At 39.1% G+C, this 26,083-nt stretch overlaps 1 long non-coding RNA gene across 2 annotated transcripts in view; it reads right to left on the bottom strand.

Moving 5' to 3' along the window:
* The window catches only part of LOC136011136 (uncharacterized), a 356,477-nt gene extending 332,698 nt beyond the window's left edge, over window positions 1-23,779 (bottom strand). For both annotated transcript variants that reach the window (XR_010611226.1, XR_010611225.1), the window contains exon 1: window positions 23,671-23,779. This is a non-coding gene — a long non-coding RNA (uncharacterized LOC136011136). The remainder of the gene's footprint in view (window positions 1-23,670) is intronic.
* Between the last annotated feature and the right edge of the window lie 2,304 nt (window positions 23,780-26,083).

Genomic DNA, 26,083 nt, shown 5'->3' with positions numbered 1-26,083 from the left:
CCACCACTCAGTTACCAATTCACGTCTTATCTCCTTTTCTTCTGCCATGTAGGAAAACAAGTGGTGGCCAGTTGAGTGCAAAACAGCCATTCAAGAGGAGAAGTAAATCACATCATACTAAAAACTTCCAGTAAGATACAGGCATAGCCTTTTAGATTCAGTTATTCATACAGCTTTCTCAGAATGATTTCCAGATGTAGGTGATGGGTTTTAAAAGGAGACAGGTGATAGGAGTCAGGATCTACAGGCTCCTGACAGGATACAGATCCTCACTGCTGTTCTTTGGTAGAAGAATCAAAGTTTTTACGGTAGAGTTTTATTACAAGCTTTTGCTCAGTATTCTTTTCAAGTCAAAGAAACCAAGAAGAATCACCACCTCAGCACACACAATCTCAGAATGAAATGTATACCACACAAGACTACCACATCCACGTATGTGTGAACACCAAACATGCATTGCCAGCATGGTGTGCACAAGTTCACCAATACAATTCCTTTATTTCAGACAAAACCCCTCTGGGGCCTAACAACAGACTAGTCTAGATGTATAGTTTACTCCTCATCCTTGCTCCTACAACAGGATACACTCTGCAGTTTCTGCATGCAGACACACTCCACATTAACTGTACACTCAGATATACACTTAAAAATCAATTTAGAAAGACTGTTTCCCAAGGTGGAGTAATACACTGCAGCACAGATCTTGTGGAACGTTTCCCAAACTGGAAGTTTTCACTAGAGTTGAGGTAGACATGCTGATCTTTATAAGAAACTTCCTTTAGACTTCACAGAGAAAGTAAATCAAGACCTCTCCTCATGCTGTATTTATGTTTTATATACGTATGTATACATGTTCTAAGTGTTTAATGACATCTTCAGACTAACATTGTCACCAAGATTAAAACACAGTTTTATAGATGCTGTTACAACTTGGTATTAAATGAAGATAAGCTCTTGTAGCAGAGTGTAAATTTAGTGCAGCTGCACCCTATCTGTGCTTCTTGTTTCTGTGGCCAAAGGAAAATTTCAAGGTAAAACCGAGACCAGCAATAAAAATTAAATGCCATATTGTTGTGCTGCATGTTCTCTGTAGTTGCCAGTGAAAATCAGGGAGGCCAGTCTTCAACCATTTTTTTCTGCTTTCATAACCCATTACATCCATGCGCACAGTTACCCAGGAGCATCATCCTAATTCTCTCATTTTCTACTAGTAAGCCCAGGAAACACCTGCTCAGTGGCTAGGAGACCCTATTTTATTGCCCTTCTCTTGATTTAAAAGTATGAAGCCTTCCTAGCTATGTAATTCACCTACCAAAGGTTGTATGCAAATCTCAGGACTACAGCCTGCCTGTACCAGAGAAATAATGCATCCTTCACGTGTTTCAGCAATTCTATCACCTGGCACATCATTACAAAGGGAAAAATGTCTCCATGGAAACATTCTAACTGGAAAAAAAACGTTCAATGAGCTAAAAAAGCAAGAAGTAATGAATATCAAGTTTTCCTTTCAAAAAAATGTCTCACATTCATTTCAGATTTCATTAAAAAAAACCAAAAAAACAACAACAAAAAAAACCTCAAAACCAAAACCCAAACACCCACCCACAACCCCACACAAGAAAACAACCAACTTATTCCATATAAAATATCCTGAATATGGTAGGTTTGTGTGTTACTTAAAGCTATCATCAACTGCACAACAAAAAAATTAAGTCCAGGCATTACAATTTTCACATCCCATATTTTCCTTATATGTTTTCATGGTTTCATAGTCTGCTGGAGTCACATACAGGCAGACCTAAACAAAAAGTGAAGCCAAACCCATGGTGTCACCCAGTACTGTTCTTAACAATTATGAACTTCATCAGTAGTACGGAACAATCCACAAGTATCCCATGTCCCACTGGACACAAAGTATCACTTGAGCATTTTTACAGCAAAAGTCTGTAGTACAACAGGAAAAGAACAAAAGCAGAGAAGACTGCAAAATGCTTTGTATCCCTAAAAATGAAGGAAATAGTTTCAAACAGCTTAAAGAACCAAACACACTCAGCACAATAAATAAACCCTCAATGGTGGTTTGTGTTCCACAATAAGTCCCTCCTGATACAATCTGGACAGACAGTTCATCTGAATACATAAATCAGGCAGAGCAGCCAGGTAACTCAGATAACTAAATGCTGCTAGAATTACCAGTTTACATCATGACCCCGTAGTTGCGGCCAGTTACAAGCTTCAGGAACAGGACCAAAACCACCGGAAGCCAAATTGCACATCACAGAAGAAACAATACTTTTCCGGCTTACAAAGGCAATAGTCATAGAAAGCAAATATAATTAAACAAAAATCAACCCAAATCTTCAAAACCTGCTTACAAAGCAAAACCCCAAGAGGCAAAGGAGAGCAATGGCTTTACAGAGAAGTTGTCAATGTCCCAGTATCAACCTACGCTCTGCTCTCATGAGACCCCACTTGGAGTATTTGCAGTTCTGGTGTCCTCAACATTAGAAGGGTATGGAGCCATTGGAGCAAGCCCTGAGGACAGTCACAAGGACGATCGGGGGCTGGAGCACCTCCCATATGAAGACAGGCTGAGAAAGTTGGGGCTGTTCAGCCTGGAGAAGAGAAGGCTGCATGGAGACCTCATAGCAGCCTTTCAAGTGTCTGAAGGGGGCCTATAAGGATGCTGGGGAGTAAGGATGCATTAGGGAGTGTAGTGATAGCACAAGGGGTAATGGGTTAAAACTTAAACAGAGGAAGTTTAGATTGGCTATAAGGAGGAAGCTCTTTACTGTGAGGATGGTGAGGCACTGGAATGAGTTGCCCAGGGAAGTTGTGAATGCTCCATCCCTGGTGATGTTTAAGGTCAGGTTGGACAGAGCCTTGGGTGACACGGTTTAGTGTGTGGTGTCCCTCCCATTTCTTGGCCATACACAGTATCTTAAATATACCTGATTGAGGACTTCAATGCTAAGGTTTAGATAACAGAACTTACCTGTAAAGATAAAGCCAATTCATTTCAAGAAAAAGCAATATTTAAAGATATAAAAATATCTCAAATGTAATTATTTTATTCTGCTCTATTTATCTTCAACTGAAACAGACATTTATTTTGCCTACACAGTATTTTTTTTGCTGGAAAAAAAAAAAGAAAAAAATCAGTATTTTTCCAAAATGAACTGTGTTTATTTGCATTGGCAGAAGGAAGAGCTTTTTTCTGAGTCACATCCATGCCCTGCCACCTGTGGTAAGAATCTTGTTTTGCAACAAAACTGTGCTAAATTGTGGATGAGCACTGGAAAATTTAATTAAAACTCACTTCAAAACCAACACATCCTGTAAGCATCTCAGAAAATCTATAGGTTCATCATTAAATTCATTAGCAAGTTTATAAAATCCAAAAACAAAAAATCTGCTCAAATATGCATGAACACACACACAAAAAGCAATCACCCCCAGTAATGCAAATTCTCTTGGACCTCATGCATTGTGGCAAGGCCCCCGGAGTAAGGCAAGCACGAGCGACCATCTGTTATTTTTGTCTGCAAAGCAGCGACTTCCCCCCTGATGAATCTCTGATAGCAGCCAAGCAATGGCAGCAACTGCTGTGGCAGGAACTGACAGCCAGCAGCCTCAGCCTCTATTTCTCTTTTCACTCATCCTGCATGTTAAATGGCTGCTTCAAACCCAGGAGTAGCTCTTTACATATTAAAACCAAATATGCCTTTTCTGTGCTTTCATTTAAATTACAGCAAATGAAGGGAAGTGTCAGGGAGCAAGTGAAGGGAAAAAAGAAAGAGAAAGAGTCGGAGAATGAAGAACCCCTCAGGGAGCATTCACAGTGCCAAAGAGATACTCATTTTCTAGCACCATCTGTCAAGAGCTACTTGGAGCTTTTCCTTTCTTTCTCTATCTTAATACCCTCCCCCAAGTTTTACCATCTCACTTGCTATACTAAGTGGAAAAACCTCTAGAGTTCATAGAAAAAAAAAAACCCAAAACAAAAAACAACCAAACAACAAACCACTTGTCCTTCAATCATCTGAGTGGCAAAAATGTTATTTTGGGACAGACTGGACTCTAGTGAAAGTCAACATTAGGCTCCAATTAGGTGTGGCTTAGATGCAGAAGACAATTTGCAAGTGACTGGTAGCTTCTTTTAACATAGTTATTGTACAGGTTTCAAGACAACAAACAAATGTGAGATTTGCCCCAAAAACATAGATTTGAGCCCACAGCTCAACTCTTGCCCATCCCATCCAGCTGCTGAGCAATATAGCACTGAGCCAATCACTGTGGTAGCAGAGTTGCGAAATATAAGAAATCAAGTTAGCTTGTCTGCATTATTGCAACATTTGGACACCTTCTCTCATTTTATTTAAATCTATACTTTATCTGACTTCTCACTCACAGCAATTAAGCAGCTGAGACAGGAGGGTGTTTCATAACTTCAAGGCAAGCAATACTACCTTCACAGTAGAAGTTTGTGTAGACACTTTACAGTGTAATGCAAATATTCCAATTGACTTATATTTATTTGCCACACCTAAATAATTTCTGAGAACTCTATGGAGATTGCAATAACCTTAAGAAATAACATATTTAATCAGCAGTGATGGGGACAGCAAGGTCCAGCATGGTTCTAACCCGGGAAATCCAATATTGCCATAAGGGCTAGCTGTGAAAACAGCAAGTGTGTTTTGCCAAAAATTCTGGGCATTTTTCACTTGATTTCTTCAGTCTTCAGTAAACTCCAGGACATTCTGAAATGTTTACACAAACAGAACAGAAAAAAAGACTTACGCAACTGTCTGCGAATATCAGAAGACAAGAAACTAAGGAGTTTTCCATCAAGATGGAGTACATACACCAATTGTGGAGTCAAATGCACATTCCTCCTATATGCCAGGCAATATCTTAGCCTTAGACTACAGCCTGTAAGCTTTTCTTTGACAAAAATTATTGAACTTTTAACACAATGTGTGCAGACAAAAAAGATGCTTCCTCAGGCTGCCAATAATTTCAGTGAAACACAGAGCAGAGGTTGAACCTCCGATCCAGAGAAATGCCCTAAACAGGTATGTATATGGAGAGGGAGATGAGTTATTCTCGGTTACTTTCTCATTGAGATTCTACTGGGAAACATTGCCAACAGTGCATTAGAACTAGCATATTTCACTGAAAAATTTCTCGTTTCATAAGGGAGCCACAGGTGCAGAAAAAGTTTTCCTTGTCAGGCTGAACTGAAAGATTCCCACAATTCAAAGCCATAAAATCCAGATCAAAATAAAAATTCTTCAAGACTGATATTAAAAACACTGTGACTCAATTTGTCAGCTTACATTTCAGCTTTTAAGATGCACATTTTTTCTTTCACTTTTATTATGATATATTAAAATCAGAAAGCTTACATTTACCTGAAAACTTTGGCCTTTCACTTTTTCTTAATCAAGTCTGAAGAAAAATATCCAAGCATAGATTTGATCATAAAATAAAGCCAGAACAGTAGGTAGCAGTAAGCATCAAACCTGACCTTTCAGAGGCAAGAGTGAACTTCAAATACCAACTATTTTGTCATTTTTTATTTAACAGATTCATTTTCTCAGGGATTACAGACTTCTGGGCCTTCAGCAATATTACTAGTCTTTTTATAAGGAACTTATTCCTCCCATAGCACTGCTGCATACAACAACTCCAAGATACAAGACAACTATCTACTTTACCCTACTATTCACCTTAGAACTTTATTCTGTGAAACAGAACAACCTGTGGGAACATATCAGGGTGCCAGGTCAGCAAGAAGCTGAACAAGGTACTGAAGCACCCAAACAGTTTTAAGCACCAGAATTGTCTTGCCAACTTCGTTGATACCATTTAAGCTCATGGAGATGCACATGCACTATGCTGGGGCTCACACATATTTCCAAAGCACTGCCAGATTAATAAACTTTCCTGTAGAGCCAATCAGTAAAAGTAGAGAGCATTATTATTTGTTAAGCAAAGGTTCCTAAGCAATTTTGAAAGTAAAAAACATAGTAAATTCTTCTAACTAACGGTAAATAAAAGAAATCTTCAAATATTTTTAGCAGCAGTCTACTTGCCTAGTCAGGAGTTTGATGCATCATGGGAAATAGTCAAACCATTTAAGACCAATGTCAAATTTAAGCAAAACCAACAATGTTAAAAGCTATTTGGGGAATCAAAGACAGCACTCACCACTTGTATTTCCATTCTTCACATCAAGAAATAAATTTATATTTTGAATTAAAAAAAAAAATAATTCAAAAGCTATTATTTTATTAATATTTTCACAGACTCTACTGTCCTTCCTAGATACGTTTTCTTAAAGCAAGCTTTCCTCAACTTTCCTGCTTCACCAGTTTTCTTATCCTTTGATTGATACAATTTCCCTACACTTCTGTTTTCTTTCTCTGGAGCTGTCTTGTTATTATTGTTGATTATGTTTATTCCCACCCCATCCGATTTCTTCATGTTAACAAGCTAGCTTTACCTCACTCTACATAAAACCTCACCCAACCTTAATCTTGGTTTGCTTTAGCTTGACAGCAGATTCTTCCCCTCCAAGGCTTGTGACTGAAGCTTAAACATTGCCATCTCTGTTTGGCAGTCTCTCAACTGCTTCTTAAATGAAAAACAAAAACAAAACCAAACAAACCACACAACCAAACCCCAGTATTACCTGACAGAGAAAGAAGAAACCCAGATCAGTGGGATTATTGCTTGAGTAGAAACAGCTGAAGAACAAACACTAGGGATCTAAGCTCTTCTTCCACCCAAACACTGTTTTCACTAAACCATATTTCATTTCAAAACCTTCAGAATTAATCCTGATACACTCTAGTTTAAAATTATACCATTTACTCTAGTATATTCCCACCCACCAAAGGCACAGCCAAGTAATCTAAATTGCAGTTCATGTTCTGGAAGAGGGAAAAAAAAAAAACCCAGCCTGGAGAAGCTATATAATATAGGAATTCATGAAAAGATTATTTAAATCATTATGAATCATTTCACCTCCAATATTTTTCAATCCTGACTCCATCCTGGGTAAAACCTTAGCCAAACCTACTACTTATACAGCCTGTTTATAATTTAATTTAAAAAGCGTTAACTTTCACTAACAGCTCAAATGAATATAAATATATATTTGGAAATTGTGTGCCTGTGTACATTTGAATAGTGCACATCATAGGTAGATAAATCTTTCATACAGAACAAGAAGCTAGACAAAAATACCATGCAATCACATATACTTAATATCTCTGAAGCACTCGGAAAAACTAAATTACTATGAGATACAGTGACTACCTTCCTTATATTACATCTTTCCCAGATACATTACTAAGTTTCTCCTTGATCCTTTTTAAAAACATAGGTAGGGTAAAAATATCATAGAATCATAGAATGCTTAAGGTTGGAAAGGACCTTAAGATCATCTAGTTCCAAACCCCCTGCCATGGGCAGGGATGCCTCACACCAGGCCATGTTGCCCAAGGCTCTGTCCAACCCGGCCTTGAACACCTCTAGGGATGGCACATTCACCACTTCTTCGGGCGACCTGTTCCAGTGCCTCACCACACTCACAGTAAAGAACTTCTTCCTTATATCTAACCTAAACTTTCCCTGTTTAGCTTTAAGTGCATTCCCCATTGTCTTATTGCTACAGTCCCTAATTAAGAGTCCCTGTCCAGCATCCTTGTAGCCCCCTTCGGATACTGGAAGTCTGCTGTGAGCTTCCCATGCAGCCTCATCACCATCACCATCAGACACTGGAGCCCCAGCTTTTGGGGTTTAATAAAGACTGTACACAATCTGTGCCTGATTTTGGATCTGTACAAGAAAAGAAATCTTAAAAGAGAATTTGGAAACTATTAGGTTAAGGACTAAGACGCACACCAGGACCAGACTAATACTACATCTAATCACTACAACAGGTTTTATTTCCACATATTCAATCTTCCACTAAGCACAGAAAGCCTCAATTTTTAGGTGATACTAATTCTGTGCCATACTAAAATACATCTTACGTAAGTTCTATTTACAGCGAGTTAAAGTTTAGCACCCTGGAGATTTCATCTCAATGTTGCGATCTGGAATTAGAGGCAATAAATGCTGTGAGTCTGCACCCACACTCTTAGTTATTCTATCTGCTTCTATCCATCTTGTCCAGTCTTAACAAATTCACTATTGTATTTGTATAACCAGTAGCCCAGGTACAGTTGTTTGGGAACTCAAGTACTACTTATTAGTTGAAAAACAATTGCCAAAAGTTCAGCTGGTAGCAAATTTCTGAAGTATAATAATAATGAATAATAATAAAGAAGATAATAAAGTGATCATAAATAATCATAATACAATTACCTAATCCTAACATTGGCCAGACACTTCCAAGGAGTTCCAGAGTCATCTATATAATGCCCATACTTCTACAATTGCTTGATTTCATTCATCCAGCAAGTTATAGGATAAGAGCAAATGGCCTCAAGTTGCTTCAGGAGAGTTTTAGACAGAATATTAGGAAAAATTTCTTGATCAAAAGGGTTATTAAACATTTAAACCACCTGCCAAGGGCAGTGGTTAAGTCACCATCCCTGGAGATATTTAAAAGATATGCAGATGTGGCATTTAAGGGTATGGTTTAGTGGTGGACTTGGTAGTGCTATGGTTACAGTTGGACTCAACAACCTTAAAGGTCTTTTCCAACCTGATTCCATGATTTACATGACATTATTTACAACAGCCCATAATTCAGAGGAATTATGGACACATTTTTATACCTGTTTAGTATCAGGTTTCACATGCATTCAAAAAAAAAAAATCAGAAAGATCTCAAAGCAGTATATATTACTTATCTTCATAACATACCATGTGAACCAGGAAACCTTGCGATTTGTGTAGGTTTGCAAACTGTAAATGTTTGTACTGCATGAAACTCCAAAATGAAAGCAGTTGTTAAAAATGGCAATACAGTTTGGTGTGCTTTACCTCTTCACTCCTATTAAAATGTTTTTTTCTCCAAAGGTACACATGCTGTGGCATAAGGAGCAAACTGTTGACAGATGGCATTAAAACACAATGGTCCCATAACTAAGGCTTATATTCAAACATCCCTGCCAGTTTGGAATCTAACTGCCAATAAAATGATACTGTGACATTGCCACATCCAATACTATAATATTTTGCTGAAGTAACACTTGAATCCACTAGTAAATTCTGTTCTCCCAGAGTAAAACATTTTCTTCATTCCATTCAGACACAGCACTATAAATCCACATACAGTAGTTCAGTTTTGAATGAGAACTTAGCTCTTATTCCCAAAGTGCTCTCACAGAGTTACTGACAGCATGAAAATGCCCAAGATGCATGTATTACATTGCAGCACTTGCATTTTAGCCATCCTTTATTAAAATGCAAAATGGTACGGCTGACTTAGTAAGCATTATGTTTATGAAAAGATCCAAGGGAACCAGGAGTAAAACATGCCAGCTTTGTTATGCCAATTCTGACTTCAACAGTGAAGGCATCTACTTTTTATCAGACAATAATCATCATAAACTAAAGTGAAAGACATGGAATGCTAATTCTTATTCTATCTATGGCTGCTTTTAACTGGAGATGCACATATATGAAAGGTAAAACCAACCTTGTTTCAAAGATAATGGAGACAATGGCCAACTGTTGCACTTATTACCACAAGCTGCACTGACTTTGCTTTGCTCAACACAGTCATCCCTTGAAGTCATTGTGCATTTCCTGGAAACACATGGACTGATGCCAGAAATCTTGATACAAAAACTTGTTTTTTGCTAGCACAAGGGTTTGCTCACATTCACTTCCCTGATAAACTGAAGCATATGTAAGCGCTTCTAGGACTAGGTTTTAAGTGAGTGTGTCCAAGCATGCATGTATTTATGTTTATTACCCAAACATGCGTATGTAGACTGACATTCAGACATGGAAACTTACTGCAAATATTCAGTATGTTTACCTGCGCAGATATGTGTACATAAAATGATTTCTACCTGCTGCTCAGATGTAGTCATCTCACAGCTGGACTGCAGTAATTATTTTAAGGTAGACAGACAATACAATGGCTTAAATATTTTGGGTCAGAGAACAGAGGAACAACAATGGACAATTGCTAGAGAAACCTTACAAGCTGCAACAGAAGCGCTTACCTAATTGTGGATAGTTTTCCAACAAATTTACATACATTTTTGATTGCAATTCTGGTCAAAGATCTGCTAATAAAAACAATTTCCCGAATAGTTTAAGCCTCATCAATAAGCTTGACCACCACAGCTTTCCTGGAATGGATCAATTATGATTCCCTGAACAATACTTTTATTTGGGGCTTTCAAGTGAATTGTGTGAAAAGGAAAATTCTTTCTCTCTGGCTATGTCATGGTGAAAGCAGTAGATTTTAGCTGGTCACTTAACAACTCGTATGAAATAGGTCTGAAAGGTATAAAGCATGAAGCTAGTTCCAATTTTATGTATTATTTTATAAGATAGAAAACAAGAACATGTGGACAAATACACAGAACTAGATTAAGCAACAACCAAACTTCCATCACAAGATGAGTTTAAATCATACCACCCAAGTCATGGCACTACCCCCCAGCCCATAAGCTAGACATTTCAAAAGGCAGATTCACTCATCCTGGGCTTGCATTCTGATTTATGCTGTAACAGAAGCTTCCCTCAAAATCCCATGGGATAGGCCCTTACTTGATGTATTGGTGAGCTCTCAGATCCAAAGATGGGCAGAGCATGTCTGTGAGGAGTTACACAGGCTGATGCAACTGATGGGCAGAGCACACTTAGATAACAGCCCTTCTGAGGCTAATGCATACCAGGACAGCCAAAACCTAGTTACTAGTTATTCAGTGAAGTCCAATCCTGACAATGGTCATTAGAAAGCTCACAGAAGACAGAAACTGAAATCCAGGATGACCAAAGGCCTTGTATTTGAAGGATACTGAAGGCAGTGACAGACATGCCTTGAAAGCCTGACACATTCACTCAGGAGACGTATTGTTGGATTCAGTTATTTCCCAAAGGGAAGGTCAGAGAGAAATTACAGGAAAGACTAATGACACTTTGAAGGGAGGAACCTTCAGGGCATCAGATGGAAGTAACAGAGCAGGCCAATTGACAGCAGCAAAGACAAAAGGGCTTAGTCAAGTCCAGAAAAACTGAAGAATAAAATACCTGCAAATATATTAGTTTCTCCGGCTCCCTTTTCAATGCACGGCAAAAGGCTTATGTAGGAAGCACGCATACAAGTGGACGAGGAAGGTCACATTGCTAAAACAAGTTAAAAAAAAAGGGGGTGAGTGGGTGGAGGGTGTGGAGATATGGGAAGAACCAGGAAAGATTTAATTTTTAAACCTAAAAGATGGCACCATTCTGCCCAGTACAGTGTTTCCACGTCCCATCCATACCAAAACCAAACATTTCAGGTATGCTTAAGATGTACCTCAATAGGATGCCATGTTCTCAGGCTCCACCTAACAGTGACCCATGAGCTTGCAAGGTAAGCTCTGCTAATTCACCCTTGTGCCAGAGCTGCCAAGTTTTAACTTTATGAAGCTAATAAAGCAAGTAAAAGCATCTGACATGTCAGACAGAAAGAAGCCTGAATATCTTGCCTAAGACTTCTGTGTTTTAGTAATTCTAAACAATACTAAGGTTAATCACAGGGCAAGATATATCTAAACAGTATCTAACACATGAGGGTTCAGTTTTGAGCACTTCACATGGATCAGCTTAGCTAAACATCCCTTCCCAGATTTTGAGATTATAACTGCAGTTTGTCCTATTCTTGAAAAAGGTAAGAAACCTCATTTATTTTCTCTGTCAAGATATTTTAGCAACAGAAACTGCTCAGATTTTAACAGTACAACACAAAATATGAATAGTGGCAAGGTAAGAGCATTTTATTTCACTTGGTTTCTGTAGGCAGTACTTTAACACAGCCAGGGGCAGAGGGAGATATTCCAAGTCATACAAATGCCTTGGAAAACTTAGTTCTTATCATCTGTATAGGTACTGGCCTATAATTAAACCTCAATCACCATATAAAGGGCTTTGATCAACTGTTTCAAGTAAACCACTTGAATAAAGGGAGCTGTTAGAGATTCTCTTTCCTGTATAGCCTTTGACTGTGTTCACACATAATTTGAAGGTAAGTTCCATGCAACGTCTTACTGTGAGCATATCTGTAACAATTCAACATGTTATCTTGCTTCAACACAGCTAAAAAGATACTTGTCTTTCCATTCTGAGTTCCTTCACAATCAGCGAGAGAAATATTATTTCAAAAGGTTATATCACTATTCTGCTAAATATAAGACAGTCTGTATATTTTGTGGTGATCTTAATGACAATGAAAATGTCTTGAAAGCCCCCAAAATTATTATTACACATCTTGATAATATAAAAAAATGAAGTACTTGCCCTTTTTTTTCTGAAATCTTTATACATCTATTATTAATAGTTGCAAAAGTAATTTCTACTGTGACATGCCCATAGATTAGACAGAGTGTTTGGGCAAAACTCTAATCTTACTGCATAACGACTGATCTCTCCACCCCCATCTTTTTTAAAAATGCACATCTTGACATAAACCAGCCTTAAGGAATCACATTTGATGAAATGTAAGGCTCCTCTGTGAAGGGATGCTGCTTTCCCTGGCAGCATTCTCACTTGAATATTCAAACCTAGTGAATCAAGTGAAGCACAATTTTGAACAGGGACATCATTGCACAGTCCTAATATCATGGGATTTCATCAAAATACATTTCAAAGCAGAAAATCCCCATAAGCAATGCATGTGTAAAACGAAGTGTATACTAAGGTGAAGTCCTAAATGTTAGTATTTGTGTGACCAACGACCTCAAATACAAAAGGCCAATCAAGTCTGCACTGCTTTTCTATGTACTAAAATGAGGTTTTCATGTTCCCATCCATTCCTCTTCCATATGTTGTCTTCTATGAGACTTTCTTATTAGATACCTGGCAGTCAGTAGCCTGAAAAAACCAAACAGATTTCAGGTGACCAGCGTTCCAAGATTTTTTTTCTCCTTGTAAGGTTAGTGGCAAAATTTCAGTTGACTTCAGTGAAGAAGTGGTAGGTACCACCTATTCTGAACTTGCAATGGAATTTACCACAGTCCTGCCTTTTAATGCAAGAAGCATTAATACGTCTGTATGTGATTTAGTGTGTAGTTAATGCTACAATTTATTTCATGGTTTGGCTTTCCTTGTCACCATGCACTCGAGTATCACAACCAGAAGCATCTAGACATGGGTACAAGCATTTCACCATAAGTGGAAAGATTTAGAATTACTTCATTGTCAAGAAGGTTCATTCTTTGATAACATGTTTTCTTGTTAAGCGAATGGCTGCAACAACAAACTGCCAGGTTACTATCAGTGGGTGTCAGTGAAGACTGTGGCAGCAAGAAATTAAAGCAAATGAAGAGATGAGCAAAAATTAAGAGAATAAGGTAGTCCTGCAGCCACCACGCGAGCTCCTACAGCTCTATCTTAGTATTAATTGTCATTCAATTCCCCATAGCGTTCTAAAACCTAGATGATCAGATAATAAGAGGTTGAATGGTACGCATAACATCAAGCTGATTAAATTTGTTTACTGATAATTCTTTCAGGTTCCCATGAATACCATGTAATTTTCAAGGTTTATTTCAAACAGATTTTATGTAATGTATTATTGACAACATCCTCATGGACCATTTCTACAATGTCATGCAGGATAATTATTTCACAACAGATTTTCCAGAGTCCCTGATTCCTGTTGGGATTTGCTTTTGCATAAATTACAGAGCAGAATATTTAATCAGTGTCCCCATTAGAACCCTATGGCTATTTTTAGGAATAAGGAATTAAAGAACAGAGAGTTTTCAGGAGAGGCAAGGGGAAAGAAAGCAATATTGGTATGACTGCAGCATGAATATTTTCCTCAGCAAGTTTTCTAAAGTACAGAAAAGCTAAATGCTGTCCTGCAGCATGTTTGCCTTTTTTTAGAAATAAACACTAGCATTAATCTTTTGACGCCATTAAATATTTATGTTAACAAATCACATAACGTGGAGTTAAAAAAAAAATACCATTTAAACAACATTACCTTTAAGGTTGCTCCAAAAATGAGTTAGTTTCTCTAAGAATTCCAAACCAACAGTAAAACCAAGAATTATAGCTATAGGAATTTTACATATATTTAATATATATATCCACACAGAAATAAAGACTGGACAATCACTTATCTCTTCATTATGACAAATTTTTATGCTTCAAAAATATTTTTCTTTCCTTATGTAACCTGCTCTAGCCTGAGCATCAGAACAGCATACTGTGCTTACTGTTTACAAAAGACAACTACGGTCCTGTGATTTGGCAACATCTCAAGAATAAAAAAAATACGACCCATTTTTCTACTAGATTGCAAGTTGCCCACTAATGCCTGCTCACAACAGAGGGTTTAAAAGAGTTAAAACCTGAACCTTTCTGACTGATGGGAATCTGGGTTTCCCTGAATAAGGACCAAATGAAGTATTTACCATCTAGAAGGGCACATGCTGTTACTTTGTTAGAGTAGCGAAGGGTTTCAGGACATCAGACCATACTGAGTATCAAGGGAAAGAAGGAGCATCACTGTTGTGTGGTATGCAGCAGTATCTTCATTCTTATATATTAAGCCTCTGTCAGAGAGGAGAAGTGTGTTGCTGCTAGAGGTGAAGGGGCCCAAGTACAACATGAGCCTAAAATAAAAGAAATGGCTCGAGGAGCAGATTTGGTTGCAATTCTGTCCACACAAGATATAATAAAGAAATCGTTACTAGCAGTGGGAGACACAAAAGGCAGCACAGGAAAGGCTGTATGTCACTTTTTAAGCACCAACTCCACCCAACTTTCTCCAATAACTACAATGCACAGGGAACAGCAATTTTGACAGGTGGGGCTTAACCTGCAGTGCTTGTCAATCTGAGCTGAACGGCAGACTGTCTTTGTGACCTGCTCTCAACTGACAGTTCAGATGCAAGGACTCAAATTGGTACAGTACTCCTGTGCTGCATATGTGACTGCTTGAGGGTCCCATGTAGTAACCAGTGAATGAGATTCAGTTTTGTCCACTACCCAGACCTATTGCTATCAGTGGAGAGTATGTCAAGAGCACAAGGTTAAAAGTGGTATGAAACTCTACATCCTTCATACCTTTCCCCATAGTATGCATACCCGTAATACCAATACTGTTCAGAGAAGACCAAGACCTGATCATGATAGTTCATATATGTAAACAGTCATGCAAATATAAAAGCTGGCATGGCTATGGCTTGCCATAGCATGCAACCTACAGCACAAAGAAAAATGACGTGCCAACAGCCCATTGGCAACCAAGAGTTGCTAGCTGGTGGCAGTCAGGGTTTGGTCAGCAGCAGCCCGGACAAGGATCTACCTCTGTGCCTGGTTTTCCATGGAAAAATATTTCATCACTTTTTTCATTACAAAAGTCAAAAGTAAATTTATTATTTCTCCCTCAGACATGCATATACTCAATCAAATGCACTTTGTTAGAATTAGAATCTTCTACCTCCTAGTGCAACAGAGGACTTAGGAACAACAGAATCATGATAAGAATTTACTGCAGCAGCTCCAGGCATGGGTATGTTCTGCCTCCGCTACTTCAAACCAGCCTGCAGCTTGGGAGGCTGGCAAGCATGAGCCAGGTGGGATGAAACCTGGGGCAAGGTGAAGGGGCCCCACATTGTCTCTCTTGTCAAAAAGAAAACACATATGAAATTTATAAGTTATGCCCTTTTTTCTGTAAACCAGCCAGGGTTTTTCTGCAACCCAGCCAGGGTTTTTCTGCCTGGGATAATGGCTTCCACAGACCAACAGCTATAGGCATGCTCCTGTGTCTCAGTGTTTTCCTTTTAGAGTAAGCACATGGCTCATACTGCCGGCACTAGCTGTGTCACCTCTCATCACAGTCACACAAACACCCATAGGCTGACAACCACACAAAAGGACTCCTTGTGTGAATTTTAGCACACAGTTAGTGCTGCTGCACAAACACTTTAAAAAAACTAAACAAACAAAAAAAAAAACCAACAAAAAGAACCCCACAAACCCCCTGCAACCTAACAAGTCAGCTCTTTGGCACACAAGTGACAGCACAAGGGTCTGCTAACATGTGATGAAGCTCTTGAGGAACACAGGTCTAGAACAAAATAAATGGGAAGTAAACATCAGTGGACAAAAAGCAGCAACCTGTCATCATCACTTCTTTCCTAAGAGATGAGGCTTGGTAAATCAGGGTCTTCTAACAACTGAGTCTGGCTGGACTGCATGTTTCATATGTATTATTAACAAGGATTAAAGCTCATTATTCCATGTGTTCCCCACCCTGGTGACTAGGGCAATGTTTGCCAAGAACAATGCCAGCCAGCTCATCCTGCTCTTTAATCAGCAGAGAATAGCTTTTCCAGCTGTAACTTATAACAGGCAGAGAGAAAGATCAAATTGGAGACTTACGAAAGACAGACACTGCAGAAGTTAAGTAAGGTGCAGCTAGAGATCAATGAACTCCTCCATGAAACAGCAGGGCTGTGGGATGTAAAATGGTACAGTTGCAGAGACAGTCAAACATCAGTGGCATTGGGGTAGAAGAGAAAGAGTGCTGCTTCACAGTGGTCTCAAAGATAATTTATAAGAATGAGTAGTTCAACTATATTACAGGAAGTTAAACAGGTTCATATTAATGTGTACAGGTCACTTAAAAATAAATTAAAAAAAAAAGGCCAAAACCATGCAATTTTGCAACTATATCTCTAAAAGGACCACAGCACAAGGGTAAGAAAAAAAACCTAGTAATCCCCCCATTCTAACTGATCTGCTTAAAAAGCCCCATCTGTCTGAAATCTTATCACTCATCTTGGTCTAGATCCAGATCTGAAATAAATCAGAAAATGCTTTATCCTCCCAGTGCTTTGAACAAGTTTTAAATCTGTCCTCCCAGCTGAGTACATGCACCATTATAGCTATTCTTTGTATCAGACTGGAGCACAGCCAACATGTCACACATTTCACAGTCAATACTATTAGCTCCTTTGCTAAAGCAGTTTGCACCACTAAGTATTTAGGCAAATAGGGTCAAGGCTTCAGTTTGTGTGTGCTTGAAAAAAAGAAAGCACAACTCTGTGAAGTGCTGATCCAAAGCCCAATACAGCCAGTAGAGTTCTCACCACTCAGTTAAGAGCTGCTTATTGTTTTATTCACCCTAATAACAACTACCAAACCACAGTCGCGCTTATACGAGGCTTACATTGTCTGGCACAGCACAGCTGGGCATAGCCCAGCACAGGCAGGGCACGGCCTGCAGCACCAGAGAGGGGACAGGGCAGCCCCAGGCATCTCCCTGAAGCAAGGAGAGACTGCTGCCAGCAAGGTACAGGCTAGAGAGCATGGCTACAGCTGTGACTGCACCTTTCAGCCCCGTTAAATGGATTTAAGGCCAGACAATGCCTTCAAAAAGGTACGCCCACTATCCAGAACTGTGAGAACAAGTGTCAAGCATTAGTGTTTATGATGGGGACCTTAATGGAAGATGACTCTTATCAGACTTCCAACCCCACCAGCCCTCCCCACCTCCTGAAACAAACAAAAAAAACCCCATGCAAGAAAACAATACTAATCAAGTCTGCCTCTAATGCCACTGTTTGAATGGAAGCAGACATCTAAAACACTAGAACCAAAAAAAAAAAATCACTTGTTTCCCCCACATATCCATTAATGGGTTTTTAAATGCATGGTATGAATGAATCTCTACCAACTTCTGTTATTCTCTGTAGCAACACAGTAGTAATACATAAGAGAAGACAATTAGAAAACAGTGCACACAAAAACAGAACACATGCAAACTTCGATAACTGGAGAGAGAAGGTGGAAGAATTAGTGTAAACTATTTAGAAATTACATGGTATGAAAGAAGGTAGCACTCCCCTGTGAATTAAAGTGTACCACAAAAGCTTTTGTTTCCTTCTGAATACATACCTGCGCAGGCTTATTGGGTGCGCATAGACATGTTTTGGTAGCAATGGGGCTACAGGGTTGTTTTTTGTAAGAAGCTGCTAGAAGCTTCCCCCATGTCTGATAAAGCCAATGCCAGCCAGCTACAAGACAGACCAACATATATTTGGGGGGGGAGGGAAGAAGGAAGGGGGAAGAGTGGGCAAGTGGTCGACTGTAGCTGGCAGAGCAGTGAGAATAAGTGAGAGCAACAGCTCTGCAGGCACCAAGGTGAGAGAAGGATGGGGAGGAGGGGGACAAAGCGAAGGAGCCGAGATTCCCCTGCAGCCCATGGCACAAACCACGGTGAGGCAGGCTGTGCCCCTGCAGCCCATGGAGGTTAAGGGTGAAGCAGATCACCACCTGCAGCCCGTGGAGGACCGTACATCAGAGCAGGGGATGTGAGCAAAGGAGGCTGTGACCCCGCGGGAAGCCCACGCTAGAGCAGGCTCTTGGCAGGACCTGTTGCCCCACGGAGAGAGGAGGCCACACTGGAGCACATTTGGAAGATGAGTGGGGGACTCATACTGGAGCAGTCTGTTCCTGAAGGACTGCACCCATGGAAGGAACCCACACGGGAGCAGGGGAAGAGCATGAGTCCTCCCCTGAGGAGGAAGAAGTGGCAAAGACATGCAAACTGACTGCAACCCCCATTCCCCATCCCCTTGTGCTGCTGGGGTTGGAGAGAAGGAGGTAGAGAAAATCAGGAATGAAGTTAAGCCCAGAAAGAAAGGAAGCATGGGAGGACGGTGTTTCAAGATTTGATTTTATTTTCTCATTACCTGGTTCTAATTGCCAATAAATGGAATTAATTTTCCCCCAAGTCAAGTCTGTTTTGCCCATGACATTAATTGGCGAGTGAGCTCTCCTTGTCCTTATCTCGACCCATGAGCTTTTCACTGTATTTTCTCTCACCTATGCAGCTGAGAAGGGGGGTGATAGAGCAGCTTTGGTGGGCAACCCCAGTATGCCACAGGGTCAACCCACCACAGCATAAAGTATCATTTAAATCCAGGTACACCTCACACTAAACCATCCCACACAAGGCTTCATCCAACCTGGCCTTGAACACCACCAGGGATGGAGCACTCACAACCTCCCTGGGCAACCGATTCCAGCGCCTCACCACCCTAACAGGAAAGAATTTCCTCTTTATATCCAATTTAAACTTCCCCTGTTTAAGTTTTAACCCTTTACCCCTTGTCCTGTCACTACAGTCCCTGACAAAGAGTCCCTCCCCAGCATTCCTATAGGACCCCTTCAGGTACTGGAAGGCTGCTATGAGGTCTCCACGCACCTGAAGTGTAATTTCTGTGCCTAACAGATACTTTAGTATACATTTTCAAGGTTATTTTTCTATTTTTCCATTTCCCAATATAGCACCTATGTTATTATATATGACCCTATTCCCATAACCTTTTAAGATTTTTAAGAGTTGGACGGCCTTAATAAGGGTCTTCTAGCTTAATTGCATAACTGAGTGCACACTGGCATGATTTCCACTTAAAAACTTTAAATCCTACACCTTTATTCTGGGCTTTGTTCCAATGTTGGTGCTAGGAACAGGTCAAAAACCATCCTGTTCCTCCCCACTTCCTTGAAATACAAAGCTACCATAACTTCCTCACACACAGCCTAGCATAACAAGCAGCTGGTAATCAGTGACTGGCAAACCCAGTTGCCATATCATAATTTCTACCCATTTTTCACTGCCACATGGCAGACTGCAAGGTTGTAACCTGCTTTGGAATTAAAGATGTCCAAGACACAGACCGTTTCCCAAGGACCTGAAGTCTGGGGGCTGGGAAGAAGGATGAGGAAGAGCACACAACCTAAGAGACAAGGCAGGGCTCATCGAAGAGAACTTGTGTCCTGCTCCCAACTGACATGGAATTACTGGCAAAAAGCCATTTTACTTTCTTTCCTCACCTGTATTTCTGCTCCACATCAATTGAAAATACAAAAGTTAGAAACTAGTAGGTTGGACAGGGATAATTCACATGTTATCCAGATAAAGGCAATTCAGCAGGTTTCGGCTTTTCAGTATCATCATTTGTCAGAGGGAATATGACAGATAAATCCAATGACATAACACAGATGTTGGCTTTCCAACCCACAGCCAGTCACAGCAGTGAACAAAATGAAGGCTGAATACCAAGCTTAGCCTCTTTCAGAAGAGGAATTCTTACTGCAGCTCTTGATCCCAAGACCTCAGTTTTCCCAAGAAAAAAGTTTCTACAGCATATTTATGCATTCATTTGCTTGTCCTGTTTCATTTTTCCTAGAGAACGCCCTGAATATAATTTATCTTTCCAGGCTGACACCTGGACACCTCCATTTTTTTTTTTTGTTGCTTTTTTACAGCTTTATTTACTTAATTTTTTGTTTTATTTTTTTTAAACACATGTTAATTCTAGTGGGTTTATCATAGAAAGCTTACAGTTCATAACTTCAGAAGAAGGTATAAGTTGATGAAAGGATCCACATCTTGAAGCAGAGAGAACAGAACCTAAATTAAAACATTGGATCAGGCACCAGCTTTTCCTCCAGCCCTTCATGAGCCACAGTCTCTTTCTGTCCCGGCTCCCTACCAGGAAAATCATTAGCTGAATAAATGATAGCTAAAAACCCATTAAGTCAAGTCAGATTTACTAAGCTTGATCAATTAGATTTCCAAGTGTGAAAAGTTCCTAACTTACAAGTCTTAAGGAGGAAGCTCCTTCTGCCAAATATATTAATTTCTGATCACTGCCTCCTTTTTCAAATCCCTTCTCAATTTTTTCTTCAAATTGGGAGGTTTGGGGGAGGTAGAAGGAATAAATTAGACTTCCTGACATTCACTGCAAGACTTGTCCTTCCGCTTTCAATTTTAATTATTTATTTCACTTTTTCTTTCCTGATCTCGAACCCCAAGCAGGGAAGGAAAAGCAAGAAGGAACCTGCTAGATAAACACAACTGGATTTCATATTGCTGATTTGGTTCTTTTTCCCAGGGTTCATACCAAGGCTACGGTGATACTGCTGGCTGTAACCATTCAAGCTCAACAGCCCAGTGGGACCAATTACTGCATTTACAGTAAAACATGCAAGGAAATGTATCTCCCTATCTCCATATAGCCAAGTTTACTGAAGGATAACCTACTACATTACACAGATTAATACTCCAGTGACTAAATTAATCCTTAGAATTTCACTCACTACTTGAGGCTTATAAATTTTAATTGGTTCTAAACCACCACATGAATTTATGTGAATGTATATTGATGAAGTAGAAGGGTTCAGAAATTACTCTATTAAGACTCAGAACTCAGAGATAACAGTATATGTTGGGACCAATTTATAAGCATTTATAAATGTTTGCAAAGCAGGATTCAAACTTGTTTTAGAGGTGCATTATCATAGTTTACATATAACTCCACTGAGGAGGAAAGCTGCAGCGTTAGATGAGAATGAAAGGCAGCTTCAAAAAATGAAATGTTCCTGTTTTGCTAAAAGATAGATCCAAAGCTGAAGGGTAAGCAGTGCTTGTGCAATTTTTGATTGTACCATTATTGATGACAGTCAATCAATACTAGCAGTACAGCAATCGGAACAGCTTTCTGATATGCTGACACCCTGGTACACCATGCAAGTGTTTAGTTCTGTAACAATGAAATACAACACCAGATTTCTAAAGGGATTAGAAGTGCTTAACCATACGAACTGGCATCTTTGGGAAATGATACAGCTTCAGAAAGTTTCGTCATCAGGACAAAACTTTGTCTCTGGTATGTGGTTGTTTACCAAGACTCACCAGTTCACTGGTTGAACCTTTCAACAGTGAATCAAGGCAGAACTGGCTCCTTAAAATGCTATAAGAACAGTCTAAAATGTTCTTTTTTTTTTTTTAAACCATTTACCATAATATGGTTTGTTAATCCTGAAACATAGTGATGATTGAGTTACAGTAACACAAAGTGTTCTACTACTGCCCATGACAGCAGGGGCATCCATTACATGTTACCCATCTTTGTGAAATACAGCAACAGTTAACAAGGCGGAGAATCAGAGAACCAACCTACTCTAAAATAATTCATGTAAAGACTTCTCAAAACCAGTAACATGAAAGGTCAAGTCTATCTGCTTTCTCCTGCCCAAAAGTAAATAGCTTACTGAAAGCCAGGAAGCAAAACAGCTAACAAAGGACCACTTCCCATCCTTGCATGACAGTTATGCACATTTTCAGTTTACACATGTGACACACAAAAGTAATTCTGACACCACACTAATCAATTTCATATACTAGGAATCTAAATAATATATGAAATAGTGGGAGGCTGCTTTTTTTCATACTTCTTTCCACATCTACAGAAGATTTCCACAAACATTTCCAATATGTTTGTGGAAAATCAAACATCTTAGAAAAGGTGTCAGAAATTCCCTTAACTTCCAGTAGTTAATTATTTGGGATGTCCCATTCAGCATCATTAGGAGTGAAGCTGCTGTACAGAGGAAAAAGGCCCTAAGGCTAAAATGGCCTATTGAGTCTTCAACAGAGCATCACTGCAAATATTTAGAGGGGAAAATACCTGGTGCATCCCATGCTCAGACTGGCTTTTCAGACCAGAATTTCAAGCTTGTGAACAGACTCCTGTATTCATTATAGCATCTAAGGCTAATAACTTTAGCCTCTAAGACAGTGATACTTATATCAATAATATTAAAGAAATGATCCAAGGTCCATCCTCAGAAGTCTTTGGCATCTGTTATCATTTGATTAAACTGTGACTAAAAGGCAGTATAGGCTGCCCTTAAGGCAAACTCCTTACAACTGGAAGTACAGACATCTTTCATTAAATGTTGGGAATGCCTTGGAACACTGACAAATACTGCTGAAAAGGGGAAGTAACCAGTAATTTTACAGTAACATATGCACCAAGCTGTATAGCCCTATACGCCTTCATTTTATGCCCTATATCTGTGTATGGTGTTACCAAGCTAAAGCATAACTTAAAAAACAAACCTATACAGCCTCCAACTTGTGGGAGATGACATACAGAATAAACGGAGACTGATTAAATAGAAAAAATTTTGCTTCCATAGTAAAATTTTAGTTTCTAGGCTAGCTTAAAATACTGCTTGAACTAGATAACATTTTTGTATAAAGCCATTTCTTGGGTCAAAACCTAAGGAGTTAATAAGTGAAAATAATTACAAAAAAGAGGCTTTATTTCTAGTTATTTCCTCCTAATGTATTTATTCACTTCATAGCATACTATTTTTAGCTTCCTATATTCTGTTTTGCTTGTATTTGACACAACAAAGAACAACTTCAAGTACAGAGGCAAATTAAGCTGCCTTTTTTTTCCCTAAGAAAAGTTAGATACTGTTTCACTCACGCATTTCTTTTTGCTCTTTTAAGCATTTCCAGATGCTGAATAAAAGTAGTGCAGCTTCAGCAGCCTTAAACAAAGATCCCAGAGTTTTCTTACCTTTACCTGAGTTTAGGACTCCTTAAGGCTACTCTCCTTGAATTTCTAGCTAAGCCAATAATCACCAAAGCATTCAGACACATACCAGCCAAGCAGTTGTCTCTTCCATCTTCTTATATAGAGAAAATGAGCCTGTGAACATTCAGGCATATACTCCTAATTCTTCTTTCTCTGGCCTTTCAGACTCAAAGCAACCATCAAAGTAAAAGGCGTAGGCCCTAAGACTGGCAGTAGAAAAAGTCCCCTGTCTCACCTGGCTCTGATAAAAAGCAGCTGTTTTACACCACTGACCTGCTGTACAGAAAACAAGCATCAGCTGGGCCTATTACAGAATCAGTACCTGCAGCTGGGTCGATACAAACCTTCACATCAGGGTTAATGCTGATCAACCTGTAAGGCTGTTCAGCTTGCTAGAAGGAGTCTTTTGATAAATGACCTGTCTTTTTTTCATAGAATAAATAGAGAGGAAAAAAGATATAATTGAATTTTTTCTTCAGTTTTTCAAGAAACAGCCTGAGCTACCTTAGTTATACATAACACTGTTCTAATTGTTTCTATTCTTAATGTATCTGTGTGTTTTTATACCAGCTCTCCTGGGTGAGATCTTGGCACTTCAAGTAACTTAGTAATACAATTAACATCAGTTATGCATTTGTTTCCTTTGATAAGAGAAGACCATGTAATAGAGCATTTTATGATCCTTGGTATATATTCCACTGTGTTGTCCTCCATTTCTGTTGTTGCATCCTATGTGTCAGCTGAAAATCAAAAGATGGCCCTTTATTTTAGTTTCTCTCTCAGGTACTATCCAGTCCACCCAAATAGAAGGCTACAGAGTTCTCTTGTTAAGAGTTTAGTAGGGAAAGAGCATCACCTTTTCCAGGATTCTTTATTGCTTTGGCAAACATTGAAAAAGGATACAAAAATTAGCCCATTCTTTCTCTTCCAAAAAGTGGTGAGCCAAAATATCAAGAAAATAGAGCACAAAGTTTTTCAGAACAGTCTTGGCTAGACACATTACACAGATCTAGTATATTCCATCTAGGCCAATACACTAATTAGATAGTAAGTATTAGAAGATCTCTGCTCATTCATTTGACTAAATGAGCTAATGCTGTCCAGACATTAAAATACAAGGAATGAAAGCTATATGCAAACAAAACAGCTGTAATGAATTTCTGATATATACTTTCAGGCTGAATATGGCTACAGGATATTACTCTAGGGTAGCAAAAAGATTTCCTTTGCACAGCAGCAATAATCTATATATCCACAGAGAATTTAAATACATGATTGAGATCTGCAACATACTTTTTTCACTGCAGTTGTAGACACAATGTTGCAGCTAGGCTTCTATTAGAAACCAGCATCCCTGAATTCACATCTGGTCTTCAGGAAGACATTCTGTAATAAATTTTATGGAGAAATAGACAAAACGTGCTTAAAGGGTTGGCAAGAATGAGAGAAAGAAGCAGCCATTTGAATTCAGTCTAATTCATCTGCTACTTTTCAACAAAATATAATACAAAGAGAAAAAATTGAGCTTTGAGATCTTATATACCTAGTAAATCAATGTAATCCTTTTTTAAAAAGTCTTTTTAAATTGTTTATTCAGACCAAATCTTTCTAATTTTGAGTTATTCTTTTTCTGTGAAAAAATAAAGCACTAGAGCTTCCTTCACCCTGTCACAAAATCCCTTGCTGACAGCAGGTCTTCACTGTAGCTGTGACCAGTTTTTGAGTACAGTTTTTTTCTGTAATTCAGATTCTGTTCTCTAATTTGTAATAGTAGTTTAGCAGGTCACAGAAAAGGATGGGAATGCCCACTTTACATCCCTTTTTTTCTGATGTATCAATGGGAGCTTGCGAATTGTCAGACCTGTTTGCCACTCAAACAGCAAGAAAATAGGCATGCATATGCCTATGTATATGTATATGCAGTGCTTGTATATGCGTATATGCCTATGTATATGCAGTGCTTGTATACATGTCTCTACCTGTATGCATGTTACCATACAATGAGCATACAAATAATAGCAAGGCGTCTGAAGAATCAAGGTTTTTCCCACAGCATATGCTTTTTTGATAAAGCAACGTGACAAATTGCTATAGTTACCTTGACTGGGTACATGTACTTCTCAAAGACAGGCATGTGAGAAGTAAACACCATCCCACCTAGGCGCTTCGACAGATTCCTGCTAGTGGCATGCCTTTTCTTCACTACTTCCTACATGGCATAAACTGGAAGGATAGCCTTACAAAAGCCTTTGGGAAGAATGAAGTAAAACCGTTTCATTGCCACTCTTTAGCCTAATCAAACGACTGTACTTTCCAAGTTTACAGAGTCTTGCTGGTATCCTGGTCCTGTATTTGGAGAATGTGTGACTGCTGTGTTAACATTTTGCTCAGCTCCCCCAAATTAATATTAAGAATTCACATTCTGCCTGCAATAACTCAGATGGAATCCTTATATTACTGTGTTTATTTCTTTTTCGTTT

Source organism: Lathamus discolor, chromosome 3, assembly GCF_037157495.1.
Source record: "Lathamus discolor isolate bLatDis1 chromosome 3, bLatDis1.hap1, whole genome shotgun sequence".
Taxonomy (NCBI): Eukaryota; Metazoa; Chordata; class Aves; order Psittaciformes; family Psittacidae; genus Lathamus; species Lathamus discolor.
This window is presented reverse-complemented; position numbering and strand designations above follow the sequence as displayed.